Source organism: Dermacentor variabilis, chromosome 9, assembly GCF_050947875.1.
Source record: "Dermacentor variabilis isolate Ectoservices chromosome 9, ASM5094787v1, whole genome shotgun sequence".
Taxonomy (NCBI): domain Eukaryota; kingdom Metazoa; phylum Arthropoda; class Arachnida; order Ixodida; family Ixodidae; genus Dermacentor; species Dermacentor variabilis.
Window position 1 is genome coordinate 56,032,567 of NC_134576.1, and position 14,605 is coordinate 56,047,171.

Here is a 14,605-nt window from a genome sequence, read left to right on the forward strand (position 1 = left end):
CCTACGAATCAAGAACCAGTAGAGGACCGACAACCGGCACTAAAATCTTCGGCGACGCTACGTCGAATACCAGCCTGGTGACCGTGTTTGGGTTTAGATGCCGATACGCGGAATAGGAGTCAGTAAGAAACTATTGCGGCGCTACTTCGGGCCCTACAAGATCATCCGGCGAATATGCGCATTCGTCTATGAGGTCGTGCCAGACGGCGTTACGCAATCACGGCAGCGCCGCTCACGACCTGAAATAGTCCATGTTGTGCAACTTAAGCCTTTCTACACCCGCTGACGAACTTCGGGACTCGCCGTGGTTGCTCAGTGGCTATGGTGTTGGGCTGCTGAGCACAAAGTCGCGGGATCGAATCCCGGCCACGGCGGCCGCATTTCGATGGGGGCGAAATGCGAAAACACCCGTGTGCTTAGATTTAGGTGCACGTTAAAGAACCCCAGGTGGTCAAAATTTCCAGAGTCCTCCACTACGGCGTGCCTCATAATCAGAAAGTGGTTTTGGCACGTAAAACCCCAAATATTATTATTAACTTCGGGACTTTGTTTCTTCGCTGCTCTCTTATTTTATCTTTACTAAGTGTGCTCTTCTTTTTCGCTATCCTGTTACGTTTGAAGCATCAGAACGATGCTTATTAAGAGAGGCGCATCGACACGCGTGCTTGTTAATTTTTCTCCGGTGACCGTGGTTCACCGCCTAACAAATGTTAAACGTTATCATTCAGCGCAAGACGGGCCAGCGTAATTGCAACTTACTGTAACGTTATCGTTGGTTCTATCCGTTGTCTGTTGTCGGCGAAGCTTGTGCAGTTACATGCGTGATGCGAATTGTGTAGCACTTTCAGGAAGACACGCGGGCATTCCCAATTACTCTGAAAGTTTCTATGACTCATGTAAAAGAGCTGACGTGCTTGACCATCAGATAAGATTTCGACGATCGCCCACTGTATTCGCAGCTACCGTGCTTCGAGGATAACGTGTTTTCTTGGGCACAGGTTCGCCCAGTAAAAGGCCAGTTTCATCAGTCTCAGTTTGGGCACTGTTTAGTTCGCCGTCCTTACTACGTGACAAAATTTTGAGCTACGTGCAGACCAAAGCTTTATTCTCTATAATTGATGTTATGTTGGAAGCCGCATTCTCTATTTTATGAGAGCAATATAATAGTCCACTGGAATACAGCAAGACCAGCGAAAGTTTACGTTTATACTTCGTTATATGCGATATTTCGTTCAACCATGTTCATTATTTCGAGGTCTGTATGTAGCACTGGGTAAATATCAACAGAGAATGTCCGATATCTTTACTTTCCTATGCTTCTCAAGTATGCAGCATTCCCCCACCTCATCAAGCAAGCCTAAATCATGTAGTCCATAGATGTGAAGCACATAAAAATTGATGTGGCAGCACTCATCAGATAGAACAAGGACTTCTCACAGGTCCATAATCTCGGAGTAACCTAAATATAGATAAAGAAATCTTTGATTAAGGGAAGGTTTTCGAAAAACAAAATACATTAACTATAGCGAGTGTGTGCTAGAACTTCTTCTTACATTGCTTATTTCGCACTATATCTAAATGGTGGATTGTGTACGACCCAAGAAAACTGCAAGAATGAATATAAGGACAAAAATACATATGGAGAGATTTTTTTATTGTTGAGTAATCGGTAAGAAAGTGTTGAGTACATCCGTAGCTTTAATACTGTGTTTCATGCTCGAAATATTAGTGGCGTATTGTTGTTTGAGCTGATTTGTGTTGTATTTGCAAACTAAAGGTGAGCGAGTTCACAAGAAATGTTAGTTCCACTTTTTATTCATTTTTTCAAGCAAAGATTTCAAGATATAAGGTCCACAATGGCAATGCAAGAGCTAAAGGGTAGGATAGCCCCAGTGGGATAACTGTGACCAATACAACTGGTCAATTTCACACACTAGTTTTCTGTTCTGTCTCTTAAATTTTAAATCGATGTCTGCTGTGGTATAAAATGCCAAACGAGTTGCTTGTTTGCTTCTGTCTAGTTTAAGATCATTCTTATGTTACATGCGCGACATATTTTCATACAACATATCGCTGTGCATTCTGGTGGTCGTGCGCACAAAAAACGTAACACGAAAAACAATACAGGACAAACCGGTATTCTTGTCCTGTTTCCCTCTTGTGTTTCGTTTTTATGTTCGCTGCCCAAGAACGGATGGGAACCAACTCATCCACATTTAGCAGTTGCATAGGCAGCTGTACAAGGAAGATAGAGAAGTCGTGAGGAAGAAAAATAAGTTTCTCGAGATGCATAAATATTGATGTAATGAAAAACATGCATGGCATACCTAATTAATTGGAGCAGGCTCGGTGACTGTTTCTCACCGTCCCGTTTCAAAGGGAAGACAATTAAATCATCATCGCTAACATCGTATTGTGCCATTTGGCACGCGATGTCACATGCGCGTCGCGTAGTGTCGGGACGCACAAACTTTGCATTCCAGTTCCGCTGTACTGAACAAGGAGTCCCGTCATGGAGCACTTCCATGCTGCATGTAGCTAGACCTGATTAACTCAAGAAAGCTAGGTGGCTATTTGTCACATATCCCATTATAAAGGGGATGCCAATAAACCGTCATAGTGATCATCATCAACAGCAATGTACCTTGCCACGGATCAAGGTATGTGACATGTGCGCCACGTCGTATGGATACCTGTCATTACTCTACGATACATGGTATGGTGCCACCTCCGCAAGTACGAACCACTGCTGAAGAAGCAAATCGTAGAGCTGCAAGCGCGGCGGCAAACAGGCGACATAGGATTCAGCAGACCGCTGTCCAGAGAGAAGAACAAGCCACAGTACCTCGTCGACGCCGGGCGGACAGTTCAGATCATTCTCGTGAAAATGACGCGAAAAGACTTTGCCGTGAAGACCCTTTAGTGCATGGTGCCGAAAATGGAGCTTCTATGGAGCCGCTCAGGCAGCTTACGCTGTGACTGTGCTGCGTGTGCCAAGTGGCTCTGTGACTTTTTAAATGTCTACTTGAATAGTCTCTAAATGTTATCTGCCCACATTCGTTTATATTCTCTGTGCTGCTGTCTACTGTCTCTTAAAGTTATAGGTCTATCATTTTAATCCATCCATCAATTCCTAGAGATTGGCTTCCTTCGGTGCTCCTTTCTTGTCCTCCAGGTAAGGCAGGACAAGCAGAACAGTTGGTATTTGCTGTACTGTGACAAAAATATCTATATTAAGAAAACCGAAACATATTCAAACTAAACGGAATATTTGATAGACAAACAAGATTATGAATTCGCTGTAACAAGATAGCGCTAACTGGAGATTTCTGCTTGAAACCGCTTGATCCACCGTCAAGTAAATAACAAAATTACAAGCAAAGGTTATTCTCAATTAGCGCGTGCAACGTTAGGTGTTTAGCCATTAGCGATATGCAGAAGGATTGAAAAGTGGATGAGTTGGTACCCATCCGTTCTTGGGCAGCGAACATAAAAACGAAACACGAGAGGGAAACAGGACAAGAATACCGGTTTGTCCTGTATTCTTTTTCGGGTTACGTTTTTTGTGCGCACGACCACCAGAATGCACGGCGATATGTTGTATGAAAATATGTCGCGCATGTAACATAAGAATGATCTTAAACTAGACAGAAGCAAGCAAGCAACTCGTTTGGCATTTTATACCACAGCAGACATCGATTTGAAATTTCAGAGACAGAACAGAAAACTAATGTGTGAAATTGACCAGTTGTATTGGTCACAGTTATCCCACTGGGGCTATCCTACCCTTTAGCTCTTGCATTGCCATTGTGGACCTTATATCTTGAAATCTTTGCTTGAAAAAATGAATAAAAAGTGGAACTAACATTTCTTGTGAACACGCTCACCTTTAGTTTGCAAATACAACACAAATCAGCTCAAACAACAATACGCCACTAATATTTCGAGCATGAAACACAGTATTAAAGCTACGGATGTACTCAACACTTTCTTACCGATTACTCAACAATAAAAAAATCTCTCCATATGTATTTTTGTCCTTATATTCATTCTTGCAGTTTTCTTGGGTCCTACACAATCCACCATTTAGATATAGTGCGAAATAAGCAATGTAAGATGAAGTTCTAGCGCACACTCGCTACAGTTAATGTATTTTGTTTTTCCAAAACCTTCCCTTAATCAAAGATTTCTTTATCTATATTTAGGTTACTCCGAGATTATGGACCTGTGAGAAGTCCTTGTTCTATCTGATGAGTGCTGCTCACATCAATTTTATGTGCTTCACATCTATGGACTACATGATTTAGGCTTGCTTGATGAGGTGGGGGAATGCTGCATACTTGAGAAGCATAGGAAAGTAAAGATATCGGACATTCTGTGTTGATATTTACCCAGTGCTACATACAGACCTCGAAATAATGAACATGGTTGAACGAAATATCGCATATAACGAAGTATAAACGCAAACTTTCGCTGGTCTTGCTGTATTCCAGTGGACTATTATATTGCTCTCATAAAATAGAGAATGCGGCTTCCAACATAACATCAATTATAGAGAATAAAGCTTTGGTCTGCACGTAGCTCAAAATTTTGTCACGTAGTAAGGACGGCGAACTAAACAGTGCCCAAACTGAGACTGATGAAACTGGCCTTTTACTGGGCGAACCTGTGCCCAAGAAAACACGTTATCCTCGAAGCACGGTAGCTGCGAATACAGTGGGCGATCGTCGAAATCTTATCTGATGGTCAAGCACGTCAGCTCTTATACATGAGTCATAGAAACTTTCAGAGTAATTGGGAATGCCCGCGTGTCTTCCTGAAAGTGCTACACAATTCGCATCACGCATGTAACTGCACAAGCTTCGCTGACAACAGACAACGGATAGAACCAACGATAACATTACAGTAAGTTGAAATTACGCTGGCCCGTCTTGCGCTGAGCGATAACGTTTAACATTTGTTAGGCGGTGAACCACGGTCACCGGAGAAAAATTAACAAGCACACGTGTCGATGCACCTCTCTTAATAAGCATCGTTCTGATGCTTCAAACATAACAGGATAGCGAAAAAGAAGAGCACACTTAGTAAAGATAAAATAAGAGAGCAGCGAAGAAACAAAGTCCCGAAGTTCGTCAGCGGGTGTAGAAAGGCTTAAGAGGAAGCTCTAGCTCGAGTGCTCCTATCTAAATACATGTAAAAGGAGAATTCGTTTTTCTCGGCAACCACTGCACCAAATTTGACGAGGTTTGTTGCATTTAAAAGACAAACTTAAAATCTAGTGACTGAGTGACTGTTGGTTTCGAATTTTTGAGTTAGATTGTCAATTTTTTATTAAAAATTGGCGAAAATCGGAAATTTTCAAAAAACGAAACTATATTGTTTACAACTCTGTAACTTTACCATTAAAAATGATGATGCAATTCTGTGAATTGCATCTAATAGTACATCTAAAGCGGACAAAATTGTTATGTTACACATGAATATAAAAAAAATTTAATCATAGGGAAATACAGCTTTTGCGAAACCGTTGTAACCTACGTAACAAATTCACGTAGGATGTAAAACGACATATTGAATTTGTCCGCTTTGAATGATCTAATGAATGTCGTTTACAGAACCGCGATATCAGTTCTCGATGTAAAGCTATGAATTTGTAAACTTCGTGATTCTATATTTTTCTAACGGTCAAATATTTGAAAATCGTTTTAAGAAATTTCAAGCCCTAAGTCGAAATTCCGCTTCCAACAGTCACTAGAATTTAACTTTCTCTTTCAAATGCGACAAATTTCATCAAAATCGGTCAAGGGGTTATCTCATAAAAACGTTTTTGCGTTTTACATGTATTTGAATAGGCCGCGTCGGAGTTGGGCCCGAGCTAAAGCTTCCTCTTAAGTTGCACAACATGGACTATTTCAGGTCGTGAGCGGCGCTGCCGTGATTGCGTAACGCCGTCTGGCACGACCTCATAGACGAATGCGCATATTCGCCGGATGATCTTGTAGGGCCCGAAGTACTCTTACAAAAATTTTTAGTAACATTTTATAAACCGTCTTTAGACAAATGTTACTAGAACCTATCGACATTCTATAAACCGTCTTTAGACACCGTAACAACTTCCTAGTAACCTCCTACCGACTATTGGCCACCGATATTGAATTGAAAGTATAGATATAAAATGTCGATAGAATTCTTACCGACTGCTTATTATCTTATGTCGGTAGAAAGTGTCAACTGTGAAGCGACTATTTATCGACTACCTTTATACATCCTAACAACATGCTAGTAACATCCTGTCGACTATTCGCCACAGGCAAATAGTTGACAGGATGTTACTAGGAAGTCGTTAGGATGTATAAAGGTGGTTAATAAAAAGTCGCTTCACAGTTTTTAGGAAGTACATAAAAATTTTATTCAGAGGTAATTACTTTTGCAATTATATATTGCAAAAATAAGCTTTAATTATCTCTGAATAAAATCTTTATTTACTTCCTAAAAACTGTGCAGCGACTACTTATTAACCACCTTTATATATCCTAACGACTTGCTAGTAACATCCTGTCAACTATCTGTCTGTGGCAAATAGTGATTGCCAAGTGGCTAGGTGTGACATGCAACAGAAGAAGACAGGTTTACATTTATGCTTGAACACATCCATTTAATATCCCCAGGCTAGTAATGAGGACGAGTTCTCCAGCTGCCCTAGAAGTAGGCTGAAATGTTGCGTTGTGTAGTCTAGAAAAGAGAAGAAAAAAGGCAATATATTAGTTTTGCTACAGTGACATTGCAACACACCATGCATCTGTTTCTTAAAAAGGAAGTGCACAAGACACAAGTTTTCAACCCTGTGAGCTCTAAACATCTCCACCTGTTTTTTTGCAAAGTCCTAAAATGCATGAAATGACTGAATTAGTGCATTAGAGCTGGGAGCGTGATGAATGTGTGTAACACCAACAGATGCATGACACATAAGCTCTATCATACCAATTGTCATCTACAAACAAAAGCTGTAAATCAACTTCAGTTTAATGAACTTCGATATTCGTATTGTGACCAGTACATGGAAGTTTCATGTGTGAATTATCTTAGGAAAGGCAAGGTGCCAGTCAGAACTGTGCTGCAGCTTTGCTTGGGCACAGGTACATAGAAGAGTTGACTTTTGTGTTGCACTTAAGAACCATGAAATGATACAAGCAACATGTAAGCAGTTGAACAGGCATTATGGACATTCTACAGCAAGATTAGAAAATGCCTTTGCTGTGCAGGCAGACATTGTCAAAGCGAGCTTGTTACTAAACATGTTAGCTTTCCACAAGACAGGATATTATATTATCAGTGCATTCATATGACCAGGGCCTCTATCACAAAAATACATATGCCAACAGTAATGACAATTTTCAAGTTATGGTGGCAAAGCTTGCATTATAATATGCTATTTTATCTGGAAAGAAATGAGTATACCCTAAGATAGCACTGAAATTGCCATGAAAGGAGCTTTGTTGAAAACTCCACAAAGAATATTAAGATGCTTCTTTGTGACACACATACCTAGTATGGTGTTGACCTTCTTGGAATCCAACGGATCCTTCTGTGGAAGGCATTTGACAGCCGCCCAAAGAAGGACCGCCCTTCAATGTCTTCTATCGAAAAAGAGGCTTTAAGGAGGCCCTCCGCGAAGTGAAAGCCTGAGTTGTTAGCATCCAGGCACAGCCTCTTCAGCAGGCCCTTTTCAACATATCCACCGCCACCGATGTCTACCTGTGAAACAATACAAGCACAGATTCATTTTATACACGTATGATCAAGGAATGGTTAGGAAAGAGGGTAGGGTTTGCAAAAACAGAAGTAGCTGCTCTTGTTGATTCGGTTTAAAGAACAAAGCAGCCTTACGTATACCATACATGCATTGTACTGAGCTGTGTACTTTTACGTAAGACTAGAAAGTATTGGGAACTTCAATGCGAAAGAAAGACATGCATCTGCCTAGAACTAAGCAAATGTGTGCCACCCCTTGACACAGAGTGAGATCTGGTGCTGTTTTAGTGATTAGCAGACATTGAAAGCTTCAAGCCTCATCGAGTATTGGGCCAAGCTGTGCTCGATTAGTGACGCACAAGTGCTCGAGAACTATCAAACAAGATGCAATTGTCTTCAAATACAATTCTGACTTCCCCTTGCAGACATGCAGTTTTCAATTTACTGACTGCACTTGGGTGTAAAGATTTTGTCTGACAGAGTGAATAAACCACATACACAAGCAGCATTTTCATAGTTAGCATAGTCTTTAATAGGTACTGATACCTTCAATTTAGAAAGCCCTGTATACTGGGCCTCATCAAACTAATTTCATAAAAGGTTTGTCAAGGTAGAAGCATAGAACTTTATAGTCATTAGAAGACAGGTGAAAGGAGTTAATTATTGCAATTATTACTGAAAATTAAATTTTAGACAGCTCATCCCAATGAGAAATTGATGCAAGCCGTTTGTACATGACATGTCACATAAGCATTTAGATATCAAAAATAGGGATTAGAGAAAACCTTCCCTTGGAGGTTCATTAGTGCAAGCAGCCATGCCCTCGAGGAGACATAACTTCTTTTTCTGTAGGCAGAAAGAGGCTCGAGTATTTTATTGACACATATATGTGCCCATGCATATATGTTATCTCTGTTGTAAACCTTTTTTTCATGTACATGCAAGATGTGTTTATAACATCTCATTGTGCACAAAATTTGCGTAATAATTTAAAGACCGCGATTTTGTAGCGATGCTATTCCTTTTCGCTATTCGTTAGTAGTCTGACCGACGCCCCGGCCCGTGCTACGTACTGCAACTGCCGGCCGTTAGCGGTGGGCGAGAAGAGTGATATAGAACTGAGGGGTAAGTAACGCTACAAAATCGCAGTATTTTAAGTTATTACGCACTGCCGTAACCTACGATTGCAAGAGCTGACATCTCGTTATTAAGATTTGGTTGGTCTGTGTTTCTTAAAGGCCGACGTCTGATTGAAATGTCTAGATTAAAAATAAACCTCGTTATTGTAATATCGGCCTATATACGCTCTGTAACATAGAAGACAAATACGCGAAGACACTCAAGAACATAAACAATACACACAGGTTCTCGCGACGCGGACCTCCAAACAGAACTGTATACATACAAAAACCTTCATACAAGCTTGTATCTGCTTGAGCGTCAAACATAGCAATCGTGTGTCAACGCGCGAAGCCCATGATACATCGACGTATACATTACACATGTACTGTACTTGCGGGAATGCCTATATAGCGAATAACTTCTTGCCAGGAAACTACCGAACGAACACCAACTTTCAATGTGTTTTCATAATTGTGTGCCCATTCAGGCATAGCAATCAAGGCGGGTAGCAGAATGCAAGTACGCTGTAACATCAGAGGAAGCTTTCGTGAAATTGCTTGCTAAATGTGCACAGCAACATGGCTAACATATGATAGGAAAGCGCTTTGCTCTAGCTAGTTACACAACGCTCATTACGTAAATCATAAGCTTCAAGAATGCGCGCAAGCGCCAAACTTGCTTACCTTTCAAGACTTGGCAAACGCTCCTTCGTCTAACAGGTACAGAGGCACCGACGTTTCTCTGGCGCAAGCACTGTAGAACTTCCGATGAATTCCAGCTCCACAAAAGCACAACCTTCAACAGTCTTCCATACACTACGATTCGAAGCACCAGTACCAGACTTTTTCACGAGAGCGCGGGCAGGCAGCTCGGCAGAACAAAGGCAGCTCGGACGGGCGCTGTACTAGGGCACTCACTGCCGACACTGGTGGATCGCTCGAAACGCACGGCGAACTAATGGCGTTACACGAGTCCGGAGGGTTCGAGATGGTTACTGCACACGACAAGGAGCACATTTTGTCTAGGCACTTCTAAAATATAACTCAAATACCACCTAAATGCAAGGAGCACTCACTACAACCAACGTGGTCTGTCGACCAAACAAATACTACCGTAGCGCCACTCTGCGGTTTTTAGAAAAATGTATCTTAAATGAAAAAATTGCGTGTTTTTTCCTAATAACATTTCGTAGGGTCCTTTAATAGATTTGTTGGGTCCAAAAGTGTGTATATTGTACTTTGTGATACGAAGTTTAAGGAAATGTATATATAATAAAACGAAGCGGATGTTGCCTTCAAGATGCGCAATTGCTTCAGGTGCATGCAGCTTGCAAAAGCACGGCCTTCGAGATCGGACTTTTGTCACTCAAAGGAAGCCGTAGCTGGGAGGCGGACAGGCATTTAGGCCCCAATCGTTGGGTTTACAGTGTCTAGGTAGGCTTCCTTATTTATAAAGAATATACAGGGACTTAAGCCGAAACATGAGCGAGCTATACAGACCCACGAGGTACGATTCGGTGTCCGATCCGACGTGCGGCGCTGCATGCTCCGGCGATTCGGGGGGGGGGGGGGGGCACACGGAGCGTGCACATGTGATATGTGCACATGGCGTGCATCCGAAAGATTGAGTGGCGCGTAAGCTCCGCCCACATCCAGCTCCCCAGCTTGAGTTCATATCCACGTCGAGAAACGCAATATAAACAGCTCTGCACAACAATGCTTCGCTTTACGCGAACACTGTCGATAAAATTATCCCCCTGCGAGTGACAGAACACTTCACGACGGCGCGTTGTCCACTGACGGCTCCACTAAAGCCAGCTATAGGGCCGGTAGGCATAGCTAGGCGGACGCTGCGGCCGACGGCGCTTGCGATCCAGCCCGAGCTCGTCGAAGAGTGCTTATTTTTGCCAAAACAATTAACACTGTACACATTAGGTCGCTCGTAATTAAATAATTGGTTTACTCGACGCAGTCGTTGCGAAGTGCAAACGTGCAAGCGAAGCGAGCGGCCTCGCTCAGACGGTCGGTGTGATGCCTGCCCGCGAAATGCCCTCGCGTCGCGGCTCCCGATCTCGCCAGTCGTCCGATCCGGCGCTTCGGCACGGCAAAACACCTCGATTCGGGCTGCCGTTTCGGCGCGTCGGACGCCGGGTCGGACACCGAATTGGACCGTGTGTCTCCCGCTTTGGTTGGCGAACACGAGCCGATCAGCGCGCCGTCCGTGCAGCTCCGTCTGCTTGCAATGGTGCATGTCCTACGGACGTCTTTGACACCTACTGAGCACGAATTCATGATCACCGCTCATATGCACGCTTCCCATGGCGCTAGCTGTTGTGTTTTCGAGAATACGTGCCCTCATGTTGAATTGGTGCGACCATATTTCCTCTTAGCGTCCGGTATTAGAAGCACTTTTTTTCTATGAACATTCTACTATCATCTGTTACTAGGAAGTTGATTAAAAATTAGGAAAACAGTTACTGTGCAAAAAAGCATTTCTTTAAAGCAGCCAGTCTTTGCATATTCATTTATAGTTGAGATTATGTTATCTGTTCATTTCTCACTAAATCATTTTTAACAACTTTCTAGTAACCAGTGTTACTAGAAAGTTGATTGAAAATTGAGAAAATTTACACCTGTGCATGAAACAAGACTGTCTTGCACCAGCCATGTTCACTGAATAATTATAACCTTATTTAATAATATTCATGCATGTTTTGTAACTTGGGTTATGTACTTTAAGAACATAATTATGTTTATTGACTTCCTATTGAATGGTGTTTCTAAAAAGTTAAAATAGTGTGTCTTAACTGTCTAGTAACTTTCTTTTTACATACTGAAGTTAGAAAAGAAGCAACCAACTTTCTTTTGACAAACGTTACTAAAAAGTAAAAGTCAATAGGATGTTACTAAAGTTTATAGGAAGTTGATAAAAGTTCTAAAGAAAGTAAGGAAGCATTTTTGTATGGGTAGCGCCGCAATAGTTTCTTACTGACTCCTCTTCAGCGTATCGGCATCTAAACCCAAACACGGTCACCAGGCTGGTATTCGACGTAGCGTCGCCGAAGATTTTAGTGCCGGTTGTCGGTCCTCTACTGGTTCTTGGTTCGTAGGCGAGCAACCTGTCAGGCTTCGGCGCGCTGGAGATAAGCGGCGACGTTCGGCAGCATGGTGTTGAGAGTCGTCGTCGGGTTCCTACCGTAAAGCAACTTGAACGGTGTGGTCTGCGTTGTTTCTAGCACTGCCGTATTATAGGCGAAGAGTACGCACGGCAGGATGGCATCCCACGTCTTGTGCTCGATGTCGAAGTACATTAGCAGCATGTCGGCAAGGGTCTTGTTCAGCCGCTTCGTAAGACCATTCGTCTGCAGGTGGTAGGCAGTTGTGGCTTGTCCAGCTGTATTGCAGAATGGCTTGGGTGAGCTCTGCAGTAAAAACAGTTCGTCTATCAGTAACTAGGACTTCTGGTACACCATATCGAAGGAGGATGTCCTCGACGAAGTATTTCGCCAGTTCTACAGCACCAAACCTTTAGGCAGGGCTTCTGTTTCGGCGTAGCGGTTAAGATTGCCGGTGGCCACGATGGTCCACTTATTTCCAGATGGTGACATCGTTAAGGGTCACAACAAATTCATGCCGATGTGCTGAAATTGTCGGCAAGGAGGTTCAATCGGCTTTAATAATCCTGCTGGTCATGTCGGTGGTGTCTGGCGTTGGTGACAGTCACGACATGCCTTTATGTAGCGGGCGACGTCGGCGGTGAGGCGCAGCCAATGCTGCTTCTCTTGTATTCGTGTGAACGTACGAGAAAGCTCAAGGTCCGCGGTTGTCTGATCAACGTGTAGGGCACGCAGGACTTCTGGCCGGAGTGCTGCTGACACAACGAGTAGGTAGTTAGCGCGGACTAGGGTGAAGTTCTTTTTTTACGAGGGCATCGTTGCGCAAGCTAAAGAAAGCCAGTCCACACCGAAATACCCTAGGAACAACGTCCGTCTACCTCTACGCCACCGCTGCACCCACGACGATAATGGAAGAGAAAATAGTGTAGAGGAATTCGAAATACCAAAGGTAACGCCGGAAGAAGTAAAGAAAGCCTTGGGAGATATGCAAAGGGGGAAGGCAGCCGGGGAGGATCAGGTAACAGCAGATTTGTTGAAGGATGGTGGACAGATTGTTCTAGAGAAACTCGCCACCCTGTATACGCAATGCCTCATGACCTCGAGCGTACCGGAAGAACGCTAACATAATCCTAAACCATAAGAAAGGGGACGCCAAAGACTTGAAAAATTATACACCGATCAGCTTACTGTCCGTTGCCTACAAACTATGTACCAAGGTAATCGCAAATAGAATCAGGAACACCTTAGACTTCTGTCAAGCAAAGGACCAGGCAGGATTCTGTAAAGGCCATATTCACACTATTGATCCGGTGATAGAGAAATGTGCGGAATATAACCAACCCTTATATATAGCTTTCATTGATTACGAGAAAGCGTTTGATTCTGTCGAAACCTCAGCAGTCATGGAGGCATTACGGAATCAGGGTGTAGACGAGCCGTATGTAAAAATACTGAAAGATATCTATAGCGGCTCCACAGCCACCGTAGTGCTCCATAATGCAAGCAACAAAATCCCAATAAAGAAAGGCGTCAGGCAGGGAGATACGATCTCTGCAATGCTATTCACAGCGTGTTTACAGGAGGTATTCAGAGACCTGGATTGGGAAGAATGGGGGTTAAAAGTTAATGGAGAATAACTTAGTAACTTGCGATTCGCTGATGATATTGCCTTGCTTAGTAACTCAGGGGACCAATTGCAATGCATGCTCACTGACTTGGAGAGGCAAAGCAGAAGAGTGGATCTAAAAATTAATCTGCAGAAAACTAAAGTAATGTTTAACAGTCTCGGAAGAGAACAGCAATTTACAATAGGCGGAGAGGCACTGGAAGTCGTAAGGGAATACATCTACTTAGGGCAGGTAGTGACGGCGGATCTGGATCATGAGACTGAAATAAGCAGAAGAATAAGAATGCGCTGGGCTGCGTTTGGCAGGCATTCTCAGATCATGAACAGCAGGTTGCCATTATCCCTTAAGAGAAAAGTATATAACAGCTGTGTCTTACCGGTACTCACCTACGGGGCAGAAACCTGGAGGCTTACGAAAAGGGTTCTACTCAAATTGAGGAGGACGCAACGAGCTATGGAAAGAAGAATGATAGGTGTAATGTTAAGGGATAAGAAAAGAGCAGATTGGGTGAGGGAACAAACGCGACTTAATGACATCTTAGTTGAAATCAAGAAAAAGAAATGGGCATGGGCAGGACATGTAATGAGGAGGGAAGCTAACCGATGGCCATTAAGGGCTACGGACTGGATCCCAAGGGAAGGGAAGCGTAGCAGGGGGCGGCAGAAAGTTAGGTGGGCGGATGAGATTAAGAAGTTTGCAGGGACGGCATGGCCACAATTAGTACATGACCGAAGTCATTGGAGAAGTATGGGAGAGGCCTTTGCCCTGCAGTGGGCGTAACCAGGCTGCTGCTGATGATGATGAACGTGCGTCTTGCGTTCTAGGTGCCCTCAAAGCCTCGTAGCACCGGGACTGCACGTTGCTATTGGGGAAGTCATCTGCAGTTACTGTTTTTAGGGAGGCGTCGTCGTCCAGTTCGCCTTGCGATGGCGGATCAATAGGGGTGCGTGACAAGCAGTCGGCGTCAGAATGCTTCCTCCCGGACTTA

At 43.3% G+C, this 14,605-nt stretch overlaps 1 long non-coding RNA gene across 1 annotated transcript; it reads right to left on the reverse strand.

The window, feature by feature from the left end:
* Positions 1-6,640: 6,640 nt before the first annotated feature.
* Positions 6,641-10,100, reverse strand: LOC142592713 (uncharacterized). The gene is made up of 3 exons (XR_012830784.1): positions 9,558-10,100; positions 7,546-7,755; positions 6,641-6,732 (listed from the first exon to the last, which is right to left on the reverse strand). It is a non-coding gene; the product is annotated as an uncharacterized LOC142592713 (long non-coding RNA).
* Between the last annotated feature and the right edge of the window lie 4,505 nt (positions 10,101-14,605).